General features: G+C 41.4%; 1 long non-coding RNA gene across 2 annotated transcripts in view; it reads left to right on the plus strand.

Moving 5' to 3' along the window:
* Nucleotides 1–19,332, plus strand: part of LOC111165450 (uncharacterized) — a 42,553-nt gene that overhangs the window by 9,408 nt on the left and 13,813 nt on the right. The window contains exon 1 of one of the 2 annotated variants that reach the window (XR_016395364.1): nucleotides 8–9,359. The exons of the other annotated variant lie outside the window; for it this stretch is intronic. This is a non-coding gene — a long non-coding RNA (uncharacterized LOC111165450). Of the gene's footprint in view, nucleotides 1–7; nucleotides 9,360–19,332 lie in introns of those variants that run through there. 2 annotated transcript variants of the gene reach the window in all.

Genomic DNA, 19,332 nt, shown 5'->3' on the forward strand with positions numbered 1-19,332 from the left:
GAGAGGATGAGGGGAAAGAACAACAAAGTCCTTAAGACAGAGTGGGGATGCTTGGGACAACTGCTGGGCTGGAGGGCTTGGGCAGCCAAGTCCTAGGGGTGAGTGGCGAGGTGGGGAGAAAGCAGGTGTGGGCGGGCGAGGGACTGAGACTTGATCCGGCGCTCTGAGGAGAATGATCTAGATGGAAGTTCCCAAAGTGTGGTTTGGGGACCCCTAGGAGACCTGAAGTCCCTTCCAGGGGCTCTGTGAGTTCAAAACTACTGTCACAACGATACTAAAATATTATTTACCTTCCTTACTCTCATGCTCTCATGACTGTGCAGTGGAGTTTTCCACAGGCTGCATGATGTGTGTTGGCGTCATCACTCTGATGTTAACATGAGATAGTGTATTTTTAATTTATTTATTTTTTCTTTTTTTTTTTTGCGGTACGCGGGCCTCTCACTGTTGTGGCCTCTCCCGTTGCGGAGCACAGGCTCCGGACGCGCAGGCTCAGCGGCCATGGCTCACGGGCCCAGCCGCTCTGCGGCATGTGGGATCCTCCCCGACCGGGGCACGAACCCGCGTCCCCTGCATCGGCAGGCGGACTCTCGACCACTGCGCCACCAGGGAAGCCCGAGAGGGTATTTTTTAATGAATCAATAAATATTTTTAAAATTTCCCAGATTTAATTTCTAATACAGTAAATATTGATAGATATAACCCACATAAACAAAACTCTTTGGGGTCCTCAGTAACTTTTAAGAGTGTAAAGGGTTCCTGACCTCCCCAAACTTTGAGTACCACTCACCCAGAGAGAGTAGTGGCGGTGGGGATGAAAAGGAAGGGACTGTGGCAGGAGCTTCTAGCTCCAGAGATTTCCAGGCAAAGTGTTTAAGTGGATGCCTGTTTTCTTCTTGCTGCTTACAGCAAAACGCAAGAGGAGGGAGATAAACTGCGGGAGGGACTGTTAAACAAAAAGGAGCTAGGACTTGATGGCTTTCCAATTCTCAGCCTCTCCAGAGGTAAAAGATGCTAAAATTAAGAAATGGCTTCTGAGGAAAGTTTAAATCCAAGGGGATGTTCCAACAGAGGTCTAGAGATGGAGCAAAAGATGTGACTGTAAGCCTTCTGTTAAGACCGCAGAAAGTACTAGGATAGTACCTCAGAATACCATTCAGACACACAAAGAGCTTTTTGAAACATGTGTGCTTCACAGATTCTCTCAAACAGCAGAGACTCTGGAAAGTTTAAGGGCATCATTGTTCCTTTGCTGTCTCAGCAGGAGGCCAAGGAGAAGGACTTATCTTGCAGAGATTTGTGGGCGCAGCTTTTGTCTAATGGAGAGAACCCCAATGAGAATCACAGGAGACTCACAAAGTTTTTGTGAGAATGATATCAGTGAAAACACTGCCAACTTAGACCGAAAGGGACAGGAGATTATACAAACTGAAAAAAGGCCATTGGACCCCAAAATTCTACTGGCAGAAAAAGGCTAAGAAACTACTTAGCTGCAAACCCATTGGCTACCCTTCATGAAAAGAAGGGCTCAGAGAACAGAACCAAGAACTCAGAGGGCATAGCCAAGAACCGCAGAGAATTATTCCTAGTCCTTGAGACCTAGTTGAGTAAGTTCCACCATTTGCCTGCTGGATTTTGGAATTGCTATGACCTTTCGTGTGACTATTTTTTTTCGGTATGTGGGCCTCTCACTGTTGTAGCCTCTCCCACTGCGGAGCACAGGCTCCAGACGCGCAGGCTCAGCGGCCATGGCTCACGGGCCCAGCCGCTCCGCGGCAAGTGGGATCTTCCCGGACTGGGGCACGAACCCACGTCCCCTGCATCAGCAGGCGGACTCTCAACCACTGCGCCACCAGGGAAGCCCCGTTTTCCCCATTTTTGAAGAGACATGTCTACAGTGTTTATCCTATGCCTGTTCCACTAGCGTGTATATTCGTGCTGAGGTAGATAGCGTGTCTAGTTTCACAGGTGCACAGATTGCGAGGAAGTACATTCAAGGAACTATACCTGGAGCCTGATCCACACCTGGTCCTCATTTAAATGATGAAATTTTGGATTTTGAACTGTTGCTGTAATGGGATGTGACTTTTGAGGACCTTCTGAGGGAGTGAATGTATTTTACACATGAGAGGAGATGTGAGTCATTGGGTTCAGAGGGCAGACTGTGGTAGGCAGCTTCTAAGAAGGTTCTCAAAGACCCCGACCTTCTGGTTTTCATGCTCTGTGTAACCTTTCCCCTTGAGTGGACCTAGTGCCTTTTTTCGTTTGTTTGCTTTTTTGTTTTGTTTTGTTTTTAATTTCTTTTTCTTTTCTTATTTATTTATTTATTATCATTATTTTTAAATTTATTTTTGGCTGCATTGGGCCTTCGTTGCTGCACACAGGCTTTTTCTAGTTGTGGTGGGCAGGGGCTACTCTTTGTTGCGGTGCCCAGGCTTCTCATTGCAGTGGCTTCTCTTGTTGTGGAGCACGGGCTCTAGGCGTGTGGGCTTCAGTAGTTGTGGCACGCAGGCTTCAGTAGTTGTGGCTCATGGGCTGTAGAGCACAGGATCAGTAGTTGTGGTGCACGGGCTTAGTTGCTCCACGGCATGTGGGATCTTCCTGGACCAGGGCTCGAACCCGCGTCCCCTGCATTGGTAGGTGGATTCTTAAACACTGCGCCACCAGGGAAGCCCTGGACCTCGTGTCTTGATTCTAGTGAACAGAATATTGGCATATCACTGTGAGATAATGAATGTTTTTGTGTGTGGGGGGGGGAGGGGGATACAATATACATGACATAAAATTTACCATTTTAACCCTTTTTAAGTGTGCAGTTCATTGACATTAAGTACATTCATATTGTTGTGCAATCAACAGCATCATGCACATTCAGAACTTTTTTCATCTTCCCAAACTGAAACTCCAGACCCATCAAATACTAACTCCTCATTCTCTCATCCAGCCCCTGGCAACCACCATTCTACTTTCTGTCTCTATGAATTTGACTACTCTAGCTCTCTCATTTATGTGCATACACTCTTTGTCCTTTTGTGACTTATTTCACTTAGCATAGTGTCTTCAAGTTTCATTCATGTTGTAACATGTGTCAGAATTTCCTTCCTTTTTAAGGCTGAATAATATTCCATTGTATGTATAGACCACATCTCGTTTACCCATTCATCCACTGATGGACACTTAAGTTGCATCCACTTTTTGGCTATTGTGAATAATGCTGCTGTGAACATGGATGTACAAATATCTCTTTCAATCTGTGCTTTCAGTTCTTTTGAGTATTTACCTAGAAATGTTTGCTGTTTTAAGCCACTAAATTTTGGGGTAATTTCTTACATAGCAATAGGTAACTAATAGAGGAGCAGATTTGAGAGGTATCACAAACAGAAACTTCTTTTTTCCCCAAAATTTAATTAGGAAAATGTATTTATTATGAAAATTTTCCAATGTACAGAAAAGTTGAAAGAACTTTTCAATAAACATGCATATATCACCACCTAGGTTAAACTGTTAATAGTTTGCTGTATTTTCTTTATAAATTAGGTTAAATCCTGCAATTGCTGTTTTCATAGGTTAAAAATGATGTAATATTGGCAAATGTCATATTGTTCAATCTTATATTGTTCTATATTTTTCTGAACCATTTGAAAACATGTTGCAGACTTCATGATATTTCACCTCTCAGTACTTAAGCATCTCCTAAAAATCAGTATATTCTCCCCCATGAATAAACACCATTATTGGGACTTCCTGGTGGTGCAGTGGTTAAGAATCTGCCTGCCGATTTAGGGGACTGGGGTTTGAGCCCTGGTCTGGGAAGGTCCCACATGCCGCGGAGCAACTAAGCCCGTGCGCCACAACTACTGAGCCTGCGCTCTAGAGCCCATGAGCCACAACTACTGAAGCCCACCCACCTAGAGCCCGTGCTCCGCAACCAGAGAAGCCACCGCAATAAGAAGCCTGCGCACTGCAACAAAGGGTAGCCCCCGCTCGCCGCAACTAGAGAAAGCCCGCGCACAGCAACGAAGACCCAACGCAGCCAAAAATAAATAAATAATAATAATAAAAAACACCATTATCACATCAAAGAAAATTAACCTAATATCACTTAAGAAAATTCCTTAATAAAATTTAATATATATATTCCATATTCAGATTTCTCTGGTGGTTCCTAAGATGTATTCTGTAACTGAATTTTGGAACCAGAAAATACAGTTCATATATTACATTTGGTTATTATGTCCCTTTGGTCTCACACATGTTACTTCTAAAAGGATTCTCAGCCTCTGTCCATGGTCTTCAGGGTATCTCTGAGAGTCATGAGAGTTAATGCTCAGTTGTGTCTGTGTGTGTGCACACATGCTTGTGTGTGTCGGGGCATAGACTAGGTTTTCTAAGTGACGGCACACCAAGAGTTGAGAATTTGTGATGTAAAGGCAGCCGGTGATTGACTTGAAGAGGGAGAAAAGCCAAACACCACGACTGAGCAGCAGTGCACCAGGAGGCTGGTTTTGGGGAGAATGACATGGCTTTAGACAAATAACAATCTCTTTGTTCATCTCTGATTTGTGAATAACAATATTGGCCCATCTACCTCAATAGGAGGTGCATGTGAAAACACTTTGCACATCAGAAATGGCTCAGAGATCATCAAAAGCTATGCAATGTTAGTTACTAAAACTACAGAGAATTCGAGTTTTCTGAAACCTTTGCACCCTGACCTCTACCCCTGTTGTGGTGAGGAGAGAATGTGTGCCCCCTTAGACTGGTGTTTTGCAGTTCCCCGCCTAGGCATGGATGACAGATCCGGGAGAGGGTCTGGACTCTCTCTTGCTTGGGGTAACACCTGCCGTTCATACATCAGTTGCTCTTGCATTGTCTGGCTGAGGGTTTGCCTGGAAGCTTGGTGAGACTCCTGCCTAGAAATAGATGGAGTGGGAATAGGACAGGACTTGTTACTTAACTCCCAATGGAGCCCTTTCTCAGAGACTTAACTTGCCTCTCTCACCACAGGTAGCTTGTACAAGTTGCTTCAATACCCTTTCTATGGGTAAAGATAATGTTATTTTTCTATGCTTCTTCCAGAGGCCGTTGACTATCGAGTATTTATAAGGGAATTTGTGCCCAGGCCAAGCTGGATGTGGGGAAGGGGCTGGAATCAGGACCCAGGCTTCCTTGGCCAACTATTTCAGGCAAATAAGGTAAAAATGAGGAATGCCAGGTGGCCCATGAAAACTGGAGCCTTAGCCCAGTAAAGGTTGCAGTTGAGGAGAAAGCTATAAAACCATAATGATCTCTATTTTAATGAAAACACCCTCTTTACTGATAATAAGCTTGGGAAGAATTTAGCTGGGAAAGTTCCTAACAATACTTCCTCCAAGTTCTATGCCAGCCTGTGTTCTCAAATGCCAGGTGTGAATTTCTCAGTGTAAGATCTTTATGAAACACGGCAAGTTTAAACACAGCCACTGTCCTACTGCTCACCTCTGAATTCTGTGTTATGTTCTCAAAATGGTTAAGATTTTTTAGAAGGTGTTAATGAATCTTTCAGTAGATTTCTGTTTAACTGCTAGAAACTTGACCGAGCTATGTGATCCTTATAAAACCTTAGACGATTTGGGAGCCAGTAAGAAGACGAAGTCTAACAGATGTGGTTTTGGATTAGCTGCTGACCTAATAGTTGGTAAGCTATTTAACATCTCTAAGCCTTGGTGTCCTCACTTTAAATGGGGGACTCAACACTGATTCAACAAACACATTTTGAATGATGACCACGTGTCAGGCACTGTTCTAGGCACCAGGGATCCAAGGGGAAACATGGCAGATATGCTCCCTGCTCTCCTTGACCTTATCACGGGATGTGGATACTGAACAAAAGATTATATAATTAAGTGGTTCATTCCAATGGCGATGATAGCAACTACCTCAGCAGATGTTGTGAGGATTAAAAGAGTAAGGCAGGCCTTTCTCACCTTCTGAGGTGGCCCACACTCTGTCTGTGGAGTGTGTTTCTCTCTAAATAAATCCACTTCTTACCTATAAAAATAAATAAAAGAGTAAGGCAAATTCAAGACTGGTGTCATAATACTAGTTATTAGTTTTGCTAACAGTCCTAATTAGTGTAAATATGTGTTGGGTATTAGTTCCTCTCTTGTTGTGGGCGGAAATTTAAGTGGTTAGAAGTAAGAGCTGTCACGTGACTTAGGTGTGTGTCCCTTAGAGCAAATGGAAAGGCAAACATTCCTTCTAGTGCTGGGGACATGGTCTTCCCCACTTAAGGAAAGACGCCGAACTTGCTGCTAATTGCTGTCAGGAAGAAGAGTTTTAGTGTTAACATTAACTAGACCCACAGCCTAACCCTGGGAGTGGAGGGTGTGGGCACAGAATTTTGCGAAAGGTCTCTGAATCCTGATTCGCACCAGGCATTGTCCATAGAATGAAAACATATTTTGGCCACATATGGACATTACTATAACTGTAGATGCTGATGTGATTCATGCAATATAGACTCCTTTAAATGAATTACTGGTCTTACTAGCATTTTTTATTACATATTTTCTCAATCAAATCTTCTCCTTCCTCTTCCTGGCTTAAACCCTTTAACAGCTCCTCATTGCTCAGGGTAAAGTCCACATTCCCTCCCCAGCACTGCAAGGTTCTGCTGACCTCTCTTGGCAACTGCTCCACCCCCACCCCTGTCTATTCACCAAGCTCCGACATGAAGGCTGTTCTGGGCCATGGCTTAGAGGCTTCGGGGCTCAACTCAACACTTCTTCTGGCATGAATAGATACAGCTCCTGAGTTGGGAAAGATATCGGCCCTTCCTACAGGCATCATGCCATTTGAGGTGGCTATGGGTCCACTCGGGCACTGGGTCAAGCAGGCCTCACATTGGGTCCGTCAGTATTCCCCTAGACCATCTCTCCTCCCGGACTCCTGTTCCACTCTCTCTGGGAGTCAACAAGGCCCAGTTGGAGGTGAGGTCCTCTTAGCTTCTTCCTCTGTACTGTTGCACCAATCCTCCAAACAAGTACCCAAGCCATTTTCCAATTAAAGCCATTTTCCTTTCACGGGTTTCAAAAATACACAATTTTGGAAGTCACAGAACTTCTTGATGTCAATTTTCCATGAACTCTCTCTTCAATGTTTACATGGTAACCCAAGCTCCATAATGCCCTGTGCCTTCGCACTCTGTGCATGTGAATTATTCAAATCCCTGGAGAGAGAGTCACTGATAAAAAATGGGGCAGGGGGAGCATATTTTACTCCTCTCTCCACTCTTAAAACCCTCCAGGGCTTCCCTGGTGGCGCAGTGGTTGAGAGTCCGCCTGCTGATGCAGGGGACACGGGTTCGTGCCCCGGTCCGGGAAGATCCCACATGCCGCGGAGCGGCTGGGCCCGTGAGCCATGACCGCTGAGCCTGCGCGTCCGGAGCCTGTGCTCCGCAACGGGAGAGGCCACAGCCGTGAGAGGCCCGCGTACCGCTAAAAAAAAAAAAAGAAAAAAAAAAAAAAAAAACCCTCCAAAGAATGAAGAAGAGAAACAACTCCATCTTTTAAAAGATGAAAAAAAGAGAAATCAATCAATCACTGCACCTTTTATTATGAATAACAAAAGAATGTACTTAACATATATGTACAGTTTAATAACAGTAAAATGAACACATGTACCTACTAATTAGTTTTAAAAATCTAATTTAACTAGTACCTTAGAAGGTCCTGTGTGGACTATCCCAGTCACACCCCTTTTTCTCCTTCCAGGCTGTATCGATTATGCTGAATTTTGACTTAATCTTTCCCTTCTTTTTCTTTAGAGGTTTACTCTTTTTTTTTTTTTTTTTTTTTAGCGGTACGTGGGCCTCTCACTGTTGTGGCCTCTCCCATGGCGGAGCACAGGCTCCGGACGCGCAGGCTCAGCGGCCATGGCTCACGGGCCCCGCCGCTCCGCGGCATGTGGGATCTTCCCGGACCCGGGCACGAACCCGTGTCCCCTGCATCGGCAGGCGGACTCTCAACCACTGCGCCACCAGGGAAGCCCTACTCTTTTTTTTTTTTCGCATTAGTTAAAATTTTATTACAATCACATTTTGAAATTACATATTACATATATGTCTATAAACTTATATAGATACATACATATGCAAATATACAGACATTGTCATCCCCAGTGATCCTCTATGTGAATGTAAAAGAGAACACAAGTGACTTATGCATTGATTTATTCAACAAACTTCTATTGCATACTTGATTATATCCTATGTGGCACAGTTTAAAATAAGAGTACAAATAAATTTCACACCCATAGATTTATTCTTGTAAGTTTTATCAAACATTTGGTTATTCTGTGATAGTTGGAACTAAATGTTCTAACTGGGATACCAATGAATTTCAGCCATAATTATTTTATTGTTTTAATATCGTTCCCCAGGATGTGGGGTAGGATAAGACAGTGTGTTATATAACGTTATGGAAATGGAATTATGTAATTAATTATAAGTATAGTTGGAGGATTTAGATAAAGTCATAAATCATCATAACAGAATAAGTGGGGTACCTCTGAGCCAGAGCAGCTTCACAAGAAAGGATGGAAGGACAAAGCAGATACAATCAGGGGAAAGAAAGCAGCAGCTTTTGAGGTCTAATAAGTGTATACTTGGAATCTGCTTCCACTGTTGCCAGCAGCTGACATGTATGGGATGCTTCCATACTCCCACCCTCCTGCTGTGTACCTGTGTACCTGCATACACAGGTACGCCCACCCTCACCTGCACCCTGACACTTTCCCTCATAGGCAAATTGATCATTTCCAGATCGAAAAGAAAGGATTGTAAATACCTCACCCTAAAGGTGGATTTAGACCACATCTTTTGCACTTTGCAATCCAAGTAATATCTTAGAACAGTTTTTCTAAAACGTTTTCCATAGAAGACTTTTTCCTTGGGATATTTATAGTTGTTAGATGAAACTTGACAATTCCAAGGACAATTATAATTGGGAGACAAGGTTAATGAAGGTTAAACAATCTTGTTAAAAGCTATCTGATTTCTGGAAACCTTTAATATGTCACTGTATATTACTAATTGCCAGGAGGGAAGTATAATTTGCATAGTTTCTCAAGCATATTTGAACAAAATATCCTTTTTTCACAGAATGTATCAAAAGATTAATATTATGAGGCACATATTTTTAATTATATTAGGAAGTCCTAAAACAAGGGTACAAATACAGTTCTTTTATTTCTATAGGTACCATATTATATGGTATCAAAGTATAAATGTGATACCACAACCCTACTACCAGCTGTGACATCTTTGGGTAACTGACCCTAGTGTGTGCTATTTCCTCCACGAATATGTGAGCTGAAAGGTAAGCCATGGCGCCAGTATCTCTGGACCTCTTTTAAAAATTCTTAACATTGAAGGACTTGATATTTATATTTTATCTAAAATTATAGTAATAGTCATATAGATATTTAGATATAGTTATTCCTAACAATCCTTCATATCTCTATGTGAGTGTAAAAGAGAACAAGAGTGATTTATGCATTCATTTATTCAACAAGCTTTGATGCATTCTTACTAATATCAAGACTTTGTGCCATAGTTTGTGGAGCCTCTGTCTTTAGAAAGTTTATAAGTTTTCAGAATAAATTATACCAGTACATAAATAACTAAAAATATAGGAAATTAGTCATAAGCCTTATTTTTTAACGTACACATAAAAATAGGATTTTAGAGGAGGATAGAGGTTTACTCTCTTTTATCTCTCTTTTTTCTTTTTTTTGGCCATGCCACGTGGCATGCGGGATCTTAGTTCCCTGACCAAGGGTGAACCGATGCCCCCTGCAGTGGAAGTGCAGAGTCTTAACCACTGGTCCACCAGGGAAGTCCCTGTCTTTTTATTTTTTTTAATTGAAGTATAGTTGTTTTACAATATTATATAAGTTATTGGTGTACGATATGGTGATTCACAATTTTTAAAGGTTATACTTCACTTATAGTTATTATAAAATATTGACTATATTCCCTATGTGGTACAATATATCCTTGTAACTTATTTTATACATAATAGTTTGTACCTCTTAGAGTTTTACTTTTCATGTGTATTTCCCATACAATGTATTTTAATTTGGGGGAGTTTTTGCATTTTATTGAAATCACAGAGTATATATTCTTCTGTGACTTACTTTCTTTCACTCAAGTGTATGTTTCTGAGACCCATATATGTTGCTGTGCACACCTACAGTTCACTCATTTTTATTGATAAATCGTGTTCCAGGGCTTCCCTGGTGACACAGTGGTTAAGAATCTGCCTGCCAATGCAAGGGACACGGGTTCAAGCCCTGGTCAGGGAAGATCCCACATGCCGCGGAGCAACTAAGCCCGTGCACCCCAACTACTGAGCCTGCGCTCTAGAGCCCGCAAGCCACAACTACTGAAGCCCATGTGCCACAACTACTGATGCCCACGTGCCTAGAGCCTGTGCTCTGCAACAAGAGAGGCCACTGCAATGAGAAGCCCGTGCACTGCAACGAAGAGTAGCCCCCACTCGCTGCAACTAGAGAAAGCCCGTGCACAGCAACAAAGACCCAATACAGCCAAAAATAAAAATAAATAAATAAATTTATTTTTTTAAAAAATTGTGTTCCATTGTATGAATATGTGGCACCGTATTTACCCTTCTCCTGCTAGTGGTCATTTGTATGTTTCCAGCTTTTTGTTATTACAGACAGTGCTAAACATTCTTCTACCTGTCTCCAGCTTCAATGACACAAGGAAGCCATATACTGCCAAATAAAGCCAAGGGCACTGTTCTGGAAGGCTCATCTTAAACTTTCTTTTTTTTAGTGGTTTGAGAGATGGCACTTTTTTTCTAATTAATTAATTAATTAATTAAATTTTGGCTGCGTTGGGTCTTAGTTGCTGCGCGCAGGCTTTCTCTACTTGCGGCGAGTGGGGGCTACTCTTCGTTGCGGTGTGCGGGCTTCTCATTGCAGTGGCTCCTCTTGTTGCAGAGCACAGGCTCTAGGCGCGTGGGCTTCAGTAGTTCTGGCACGCAGGCTCAGTAGTTGTGGCGCACGGGCTAATTTGCTCTGTGGCAAGTGGGATCTTCTTAGACCAGGGATCGAACCCATGTCCCCTGCATTGGCAGGCGGATTCTTAAGCACTGTGCCACCAGGGAAGTCCTGGAAGGTTCATATCTTAATGGTCCATTGTGTAGAACCATAAGGCAAGTGGCTGGAAAGACTCCAGAGAAGTAACTCCACCCTGCAGGACATAGGGAATAGGGAGGTGGAGGTAATGGAGAAGCCATGCATAGGCACCATATTAATTATCTATGTCCCCACCTCCTAGCTGAGGGAACCTGCTGGGGGTGAGGGGAGATGGGGGATGGGGAATGAGGGAACAGTAAGTTTCAGAAAGTCTGTTGTACACTGAATGTTTGTGTCTCCTCAAAATTCATGTGTTGAAACGCAATCTCCTGTGTGATGGTATTTGGAGGTGGGAGCTTTAGGAGGTGATTAGGTCACAAGGGTGGAGCCCTCATGAATGAGATTAGTGCCCTTATAAAAGAGACCCCCAGAGGTCCCCCACCACTTCTGCCCTGTGTGGACATAGTGAGAGGAGAGCAGTCTACGAACCAGACAGCAGGCTCTCACCAGACACCAAATCTGCTGGCGCCTTGATTTTGGACTTCTCAGCTTCCAAAACTGTGAGAAATAAGTGTTTGTTGGTTAAGCCACCCATCCTATGAGATATATGTGTATATATATATATATATATATATATATATTTTAGCCCAGATGGACTAAGACAAAGCCTGTCTTAGGGAATGTTACCACACTGACTCCGTTTATCTTGAAAACTGGGAAGATATGACACCAGACAGAGGAGAAAACAGATTTGGTGATAAAGTGTTCAAAGAAAAACAGTCAGTTTAAAACTGGTCTGTCCAGATCACTTGCCTCATCTTTCTCTAAACTAATTTTTAACGAATAGCTGGTCTCTTTCAAAGATGAGCAATTGGGCTTCCCTGGTGGCGCAGTGGCTGAGAGTCCGCCTGCCGATGCAGGGGACATGGGTTCGTGCCCTTGTCCGGGAAGATCCCACATGCCGCAGAGCGGCTGGGCCCGTGAGCCATGGCCGCTGAGCCTGCGTGTCCGGAGCCTGTGCTCCGCAACAGGAGAGGCCACAACAGTGAGAGGCCCGCGTACCGCAAAAAAAAAAAAAAAAAAAAGAAGATGAGCAATGACCAGAAAGACATGCATAATTAAAGCAATTTCCAGTTAAACAGGTGTGTTTATAGCCTCCCTACCCAAAACCCTACTAAAATGATAGTAAAGGAATATAAAAAGGCCTAACCCCCACAGGAGTCAGGAGACATCAGTCAGGAGAGGAGAGATTTCAACAAGTTTTTGAAAGACAGAGATGGAGTCGTGAGAGGCAACTAAATTAGCAAACTGGAGGAAAACATTGTTTAAAGTGTATGCTGACCCCATGAAGGCATCAGATACTGTGTAAAGTGGGCATGAGGCATAGGGTGAAAACAGTTGAATGTTATATCAAAGTCCCCTTCCTCCACCTCTTAAAGCAAGGTGACTACCAGACCAAGCAGGAAATTGTAGATTCAGTCTACAGAAACTAAACCTGAAAGGTGTTGCTGATGTCATGTAGAATTAGAAACAAGGGGATTAAGAATAAGTCAGCCAGGCTTCCCTGGTGGCTCAGTGGTTGGGAGTCTGCCTGCCAATGCAGGGGACACGGGTTCGATCCCTGGTCTGGGAGGATCCCACATGCCGTGGAGCAACTGAGCCTGTGCACTACAACTACTGAGCCTGTGAGCCACAACTACTGAAGCCTGCACGCCTAGAGCCCGTGCTCCGCAACAAGAGAAGCCACTGCAATGAGAAGTCCACACACCGCAACGAAGAGTAGCCCGCGCTCGCTGCCACTAGAGAAAGCCCACGTGCAGCAACGAAGACCCAACACAGCCAAAAATTAAAAAAAAAAAATTAAAAAAAAAGAATAAGTCAGCCTTATTGTATGATCCAGCAATTCCAGTACTAGGTGTATACCCAAGAGAATTAAAAACATATGTCCAGGGGAGGGAAGGGATGAATTGGGAGACTGGGATTGACAAATACACGCTACTATATATGAAATAGATAACTAATAAGGACCTATGGTATAGCACAGGGAACTCTTCTCAGTACTCTGTAATGACCTATATGGGAAAAGAATCTCAAAAAGAGTGTATAAGGACTTCCCTGGTGGTCCAGTGGTTATGACTCCGTGCTTCCACTGCAGAGGGCGCAGGTTCGATCCCTGGTTGGGGAACTAAGATACCGCATTCTGCAAGGCGTGGCCAAAAAATGGAAATAAAATAAAATAAAAAAGAGTGGCTATATGTATAACTGATACACTTTGCTGTACAACAGAAACTAACACAACATTGTAAATCAACTGTACTCTAATAAAAATTTAAAAAAAAAACATATGTCCACTCAAAAACTTGTACACAAATGTTCATAGCAATGTTTTCATAATACCCAGAAGGTGGGAACAACCCAAATGTCCATCAGCCGATGAATGGATAAACTAAATGTGGTATATTAATACAATGAAATATTATTTGGCCATAAAAGGATATATGCTACAATGTGGGGGAAGCTTGAAAACATTATGCTAAGTGAAAGTAGCCAGTTACAAAGGACTACTTATTATATAATTCCACTTATATGAAATGTCCAGAATAGGCATATCTATAGAGACAAAGTAGATTAGAGGTTGCCAGGAGCTAGGAGGACAGAGGTATGCGGGTGACTGCTAATTGATATGGGGTTTCTTTTTGGGGTGATGAAAATAGATAGTGATGGTTGCATAACTCTGTGAATATACTAAAAACCACTGAGTTATACAGTCTTGAAGTACAGAGTTATACTTTTAAAGGGTAGATTTAATGGCAAGTGAATTATATCTTAATAAAAAAGAGAGAGTGAGAACCTATAAAATCCTCCACAACTTTAGCTTTAAATCTAGAGAGTCAAAATAAAAGATTTTAACTTATGCGTCAGTTTGATTGCAATAGTAAATTACTCGAAACAATAGAAATGTCCACCAATAGAGGTTGGGTTAAAAACTATGATCTATCATGCCAATAGAGTGCAATGTAACTACTTAAATAATGTGGGAGAAATATATTTAATGCCATAAAAACATTTTTGTGATATATGACATGAAGAACACAGATGGCAAAATAGTATGTATATTGTCATCTCATTTTGTAAGGAAAAATTGTGCATGAATCTGTCTGGCAGTATAAATATCACAATGTTAAAAATGGGGCCAAAAAAAAAAAAATCAAGTGTGTCTCCTGAATGGTGGAACCTCTCCAGTCCCCTTCCCTTACTCTGCTCATAGACCTTAAGTGGCCCTCACATCCCCTCAAAGGAGAGACGCATAAGCAAAAAGCAGACGAAAAACATACATCAGAAGGGGATTACTTATAAGTCAGAAAGAGAAAGACAGATACCACATGATATAACTTATATGTGGAATCTAAAATGACACAAATGAACCTATCTACGATATAGAAACAGACTCACAGACATAGGAAACAGACTTGTGCTTGCCAAGGGGGAGGAGGGATGGGGAAGGGATGGACTTGGGAGTTTGGGGTTAGTACAATAGATAAAAACTATTACATATAGAATGGATAAAAAAACAAGGTCTTACTGTATCACACAGGGAACTATATTCAATATCCTGGGATAAACCATAATGGGAAAGAATATAAAAAGAATGTATATATGTGTATAACTGAGTCACTTTGCTGTACAGTGGAAATTAACACAACATTGTAAATCAGCTATACTTCAATTAAAAATAAATACATTTTAAAAAAGGAAAAAAGGGAGATTACTTCAGGAAACAGAGTCCAACGAATAAGTCTTCATGACCTCAAAGAATGGGAGATGAAATAGTTTCTGTTTGACAAGAGAGCTCAAGGAAAGATGCAAGAGTGCAAGGAAGAGATTCTAAGGAGACAGAAGGAGATGCAAAGCAGGCTGGCCTAGTTTTGAAAGAAAAGAAGAAGAAGAAAAAAAAAAACCCAGCAACATCACAGGGATAACTATATATTAGGAGCAATATAAACTGTAATAAATAGAACTGAAATGGTTTTCTGAATGAATACAATTGGGAACACAAATGAAAACAAAATGAAACAGAGAAAAGCCTTGTAAAAATATTTAGAGGAAAGATTATTAAAATGGAAGACATGTACAAAGAAGTCAAATATAGATACAAAGGTTAAAATTAAAAAGACACACATTCCTAAGGTAGAAAACACAATAAATAGAATAGAATAGGTATTCACAGATGTTATAGAAGAAAAATTTCCTGAAATAAAGATTTGAATCTACAGATTAAAAGGACAGACCATATCCTAGGAAAAAACTGAGTCAGATGGATCATAACAAGGATTGCTCGTTTTTCCTCCAGTATTCATTCTCCCTTCTTCCATAATTGTAGAATGGTCATCGAGAATTAAGACTATATTTCCCAGTATTCCTTGCAGTCAGATCGGGTCATATGACCAAGTTCTGTCCAATGGGGTGTGAGCAAAAGATTAATATTTGCACTTCTGGGTATATCCTTAAAGGAAAGGATATTCCCTTATCTCTTTTTCCCTTTCTGTTGGCTAGAATATTCATCTTGGTGTATGTGGGCAAGGACAACACCCTAGGAATGGTAGAGCACCAAAACAGAAAGAGCCTGAATTCCTGGCAGTTTCATTAAAGCATTGCTGCTGTATCAGTTTATATCATTAAATGAGAAACAAGTACAGTCTGTCTTAAAGCCACTGTTATTTTGGGTTTCTGTCTGAATTTATATCCTAAATAATACACTGATTAAGGTATATATTGATGAAGTTGCTGAATTTCAGAGATAAAGTATCTTAAGAGTGTCCAAGTAGAAGAAGCAAGTCATGTACAAAGAGTAAGATCAGTATCCTTAGGCTTCCCCTAAAGCAACACTCAAAGTCAGAAGACAAAGGAGCAATGTCTCGAAAGATGTGAGGGAAAGAATGACACAAGAATTTTTACCCAATTTGCCCTTTAAGTATAAAGACACAGGCCCTTTGAAGCATGCAAGAATCCATGAGACGGATATGAAAAAAAGACTACTTGATGACAAAATGAAGGGTTGACTCCAAAAACAGAAATGGAAAAGTCATGGTAAAAGAACAATAATAAGGACCAGATCCGCTTAAATACAGAACCGATCAGACAGCTTTGGGAATTGTGGTAAAAGGATGGGATGTAAATATCATTAATCTTTCCTATGTGAAAATGATACAACCAAAAAAATTAAAAGGAGGAGGCAAGGGGAGAGGAAATGGGAGAAAATATGTGTGTTGATTTCCTCGTGTGGTCTTGGCTGGAAGTCAATCAATATTGTCTAAAATTGAAATGTTGTTTTTAAAAATGACTCAAAAATCTTAATGTTGTCCTTTTTTAAGAAAAAGGACTATTTTTAGGAAGCTGTATATCTTGGTGTCAAGAAATATTTTCTGAAGTTCAAGAATTCCTTCAAGCTTTTTCTCCCGATAAACATTAGACTTTGTTTAAAAGAAAAATGTGATCCCATTTTTTGTGATGCTATCGTGGGTATTTCCATTCTCCGTAAAACTATTTCTGTTTCTCACCTACACACAAAAAAACAAACACACACTTGCTTTCATTCTCATTCTTATCCGTATGTTTGTATACAGAAACATCTGGAAGGATGGTCCCTAACTGTCAGTAGCAAATTGTCTCTGAGTGATGGAATTGGGATCCAATTTTTTTTGGTTTTACTCTTCTTCTTGCAAGTTTTGCATGCTTCAAATTTTTATAATACAGTAAAAGTTCAATAATCAAGCGTAGATCAGACTTAGAAAATGTCAGTTATTAGATCTTCTGGATTATGAGGTTTTCTGGGTGTCAGTCTGTTGCTATTCCAAGGTATCATTTCACAAATATATTTATAATGTACTTCATTAATCTGTTCTTTGCCTTAAGCATATCATGATTTAAGTAACCCATATACTAAAATAGTACATTCTAGTTCAATTATAAATATAATTGGCTATTAATGGCTGAATGGAATTCAACCGGATGAATTTGCTTGGCAAATTCTCTATGGTAAGACAAGAAGGTCATTTCTAATTTTTTGCTAATATAAACAGTTTGCTTACATCCTAAGTTATTTCTTTGAGTTAGATTTCTAGAAGAATCAGTGGGTCAAGGGAAGTATATTCCCAAGGTGTTTTATATTTATTGCCAAGTTGCCGTCCAGAAAGGCCTAGCTAGTTACTCATTCCCACCTACAGTTCCGAAAGAAAGTTTTCCCTCCCCACACCCTCACTATCACAGAAAGTTATTCCAGGCCAGATGAACTTTGAACTTTCCTCTCAGGTGCCTGGAGGAAACGTCCACACTAACTAAAGATGTAGATTATTATATATGCCCCTAGAGACTGGCTGCTGGGGGTGCGGGGGGTGGGGGTGGGGGTGGGGGCTGGGCATTGGACCTTATAAAGAACCCTCGGTGCAGCCCAGCGTCCAGGTGACTACCCTGTAATGGACAGGTCTAACCCTGATTCCCATGTTTGTTTGCCATTCATCAATGATTTTCTGTAGACTCTGCTTCTCAAAGTTGCCTCCTCATGATGCATGTTTGTTCCTAACCCCACATTGTATTTAAATTGCTCGGTTAATTTGTACCCCTCCCTGCAAGACATGAGTTCCATGAGGTCAGGAAGTCTTGCCCACCTGTGAATTCCCAGCACAGAGAAGAGTACCAGGCATGTAGTAGCACCTTGTTTTTTAAGGAAGGTAGAAGAGACTGAGAATCAGAAGCTCCTGAGGGGTTAACTAGACACCTGAGACTCCTCTGGTTGTCTCTGCTTTTTCCTCATTCTCCACATCCAACCTGCGATAAGTCAACTTTGGTCTCTCTAAACCATTCCCTCCTTCCCATCCCCATGTGCTCTCCTGACTAGTTCAGGCCCTTAATGCAGATCACTTGAACAATTAGCTTGCCCCTTAGTCGGTCACTTTGCTTCCCATGTCCCCCCCCCCACACCACTTTTGGTTCATTATTTCTCTCATTCCATTGTTCTTTTTTGAACATAGGATCTGATCCCGTGATATCCCTGCTTAAAAACCTCCAGGGCTTCCTATTCCCTCCAGAATGACCAACCTTCATTCTGTGGAGTTTTGGGGACCTGTTTTCACTTTATTTTGGCCTTATCTTCTATCAGGACTCTGACAAGCCTATTTTAAAGACATACAAGAAGAATCAAAATTACCCCCCAGAGAATCCATCTGTTTTAATGTTTCTCTTTGTGCATGCTCCTTCCTGCACACGGAATGCTTTCTCTTTGCTCTGTATTTCTATTCTGTTTAAGGGACAGCTTAACTGTTACCTTCTCTATGAATCTTCCCTGTCTCTCTAGACAGAGCTCATTGCTACCTCATTTCTCTTCCCACATTTCTTTGTTTACATCTTTAGAAAATGTTTTTTTCTAATGGTATACTATTCAGTTGATTATTAGGGTCTTCCCCAAATCTGTGAGTTCCTTGAGGACAAGGACTGCATCGTCTTCATCTTTAGTTCTTTGGGCCAGAAGCACCTTCCACATAATGAGTGTTTGTAGCAGAAATTGCAAGGTGCCTACCTCAGCATTCCTTCACGATCCAGCTGAAACACTTTCCCATATTCCTTTGTAGCTGGGTGTGTTCATGTCATTAAGTTCAGCACATTAAAATGTAAGTGGAAGTATTATATGAAGTTTCCTGGAAGTCTCCTTAAAATAGAAAGGAAATACCCTTCTTTTCATCTTTACTTCTACCTGGAATGTGGTAGCTGTAGCTTGAACAGCCGTATTGAACAATAAGGGATCTTGGGCCCCTGATGACCAGAAAGGCGCCAGACTAGCCCTGGTTTCCCAACTTCAGACTTCCTTTACCCTCAAAAAAAAAACAAAACAAAACTGTTATTAGCTTTTTTTCTGCTATATGCAGCCAAATATAATCCAGAATGATCAGTAGTGAATAAATATTTTTCGAATATGGAGTAACTCCAAAATTATGTGATTTCTATTTTGTCCCAACAAACTTGGAACAAAATTTAGCACTTCATTCCATCAATTTATCATCACAGGTCCTTTGTATTTCTGATGTATCTGTGCGGAGGAAGGTGATCTCCGCGTCTTACTCTTCCGCCATCTTGAAGCTCCTCCCATCATCACAGGTCCTTTGAAACAGTCATTTCTCTGACCTTTTTACTTGA

The sequence above is a fragment of the Delphinapterus leucas genome, chromosome 13, assembly GCF_059928025.1.
Source record: "Delphinapterus leucas isolate spDelLeu-1000000601 "Yukka" chromosome 13, BTC_Dleu_Yukka2, whole genome shotgun sequence".
NCBI classification, from domain to species: Eukaryota; Metazoa; Chordata; class Mammalia; order Artiodactyla; family Monodontidae; genus Delphinapterus; species Delphinapterus leucas.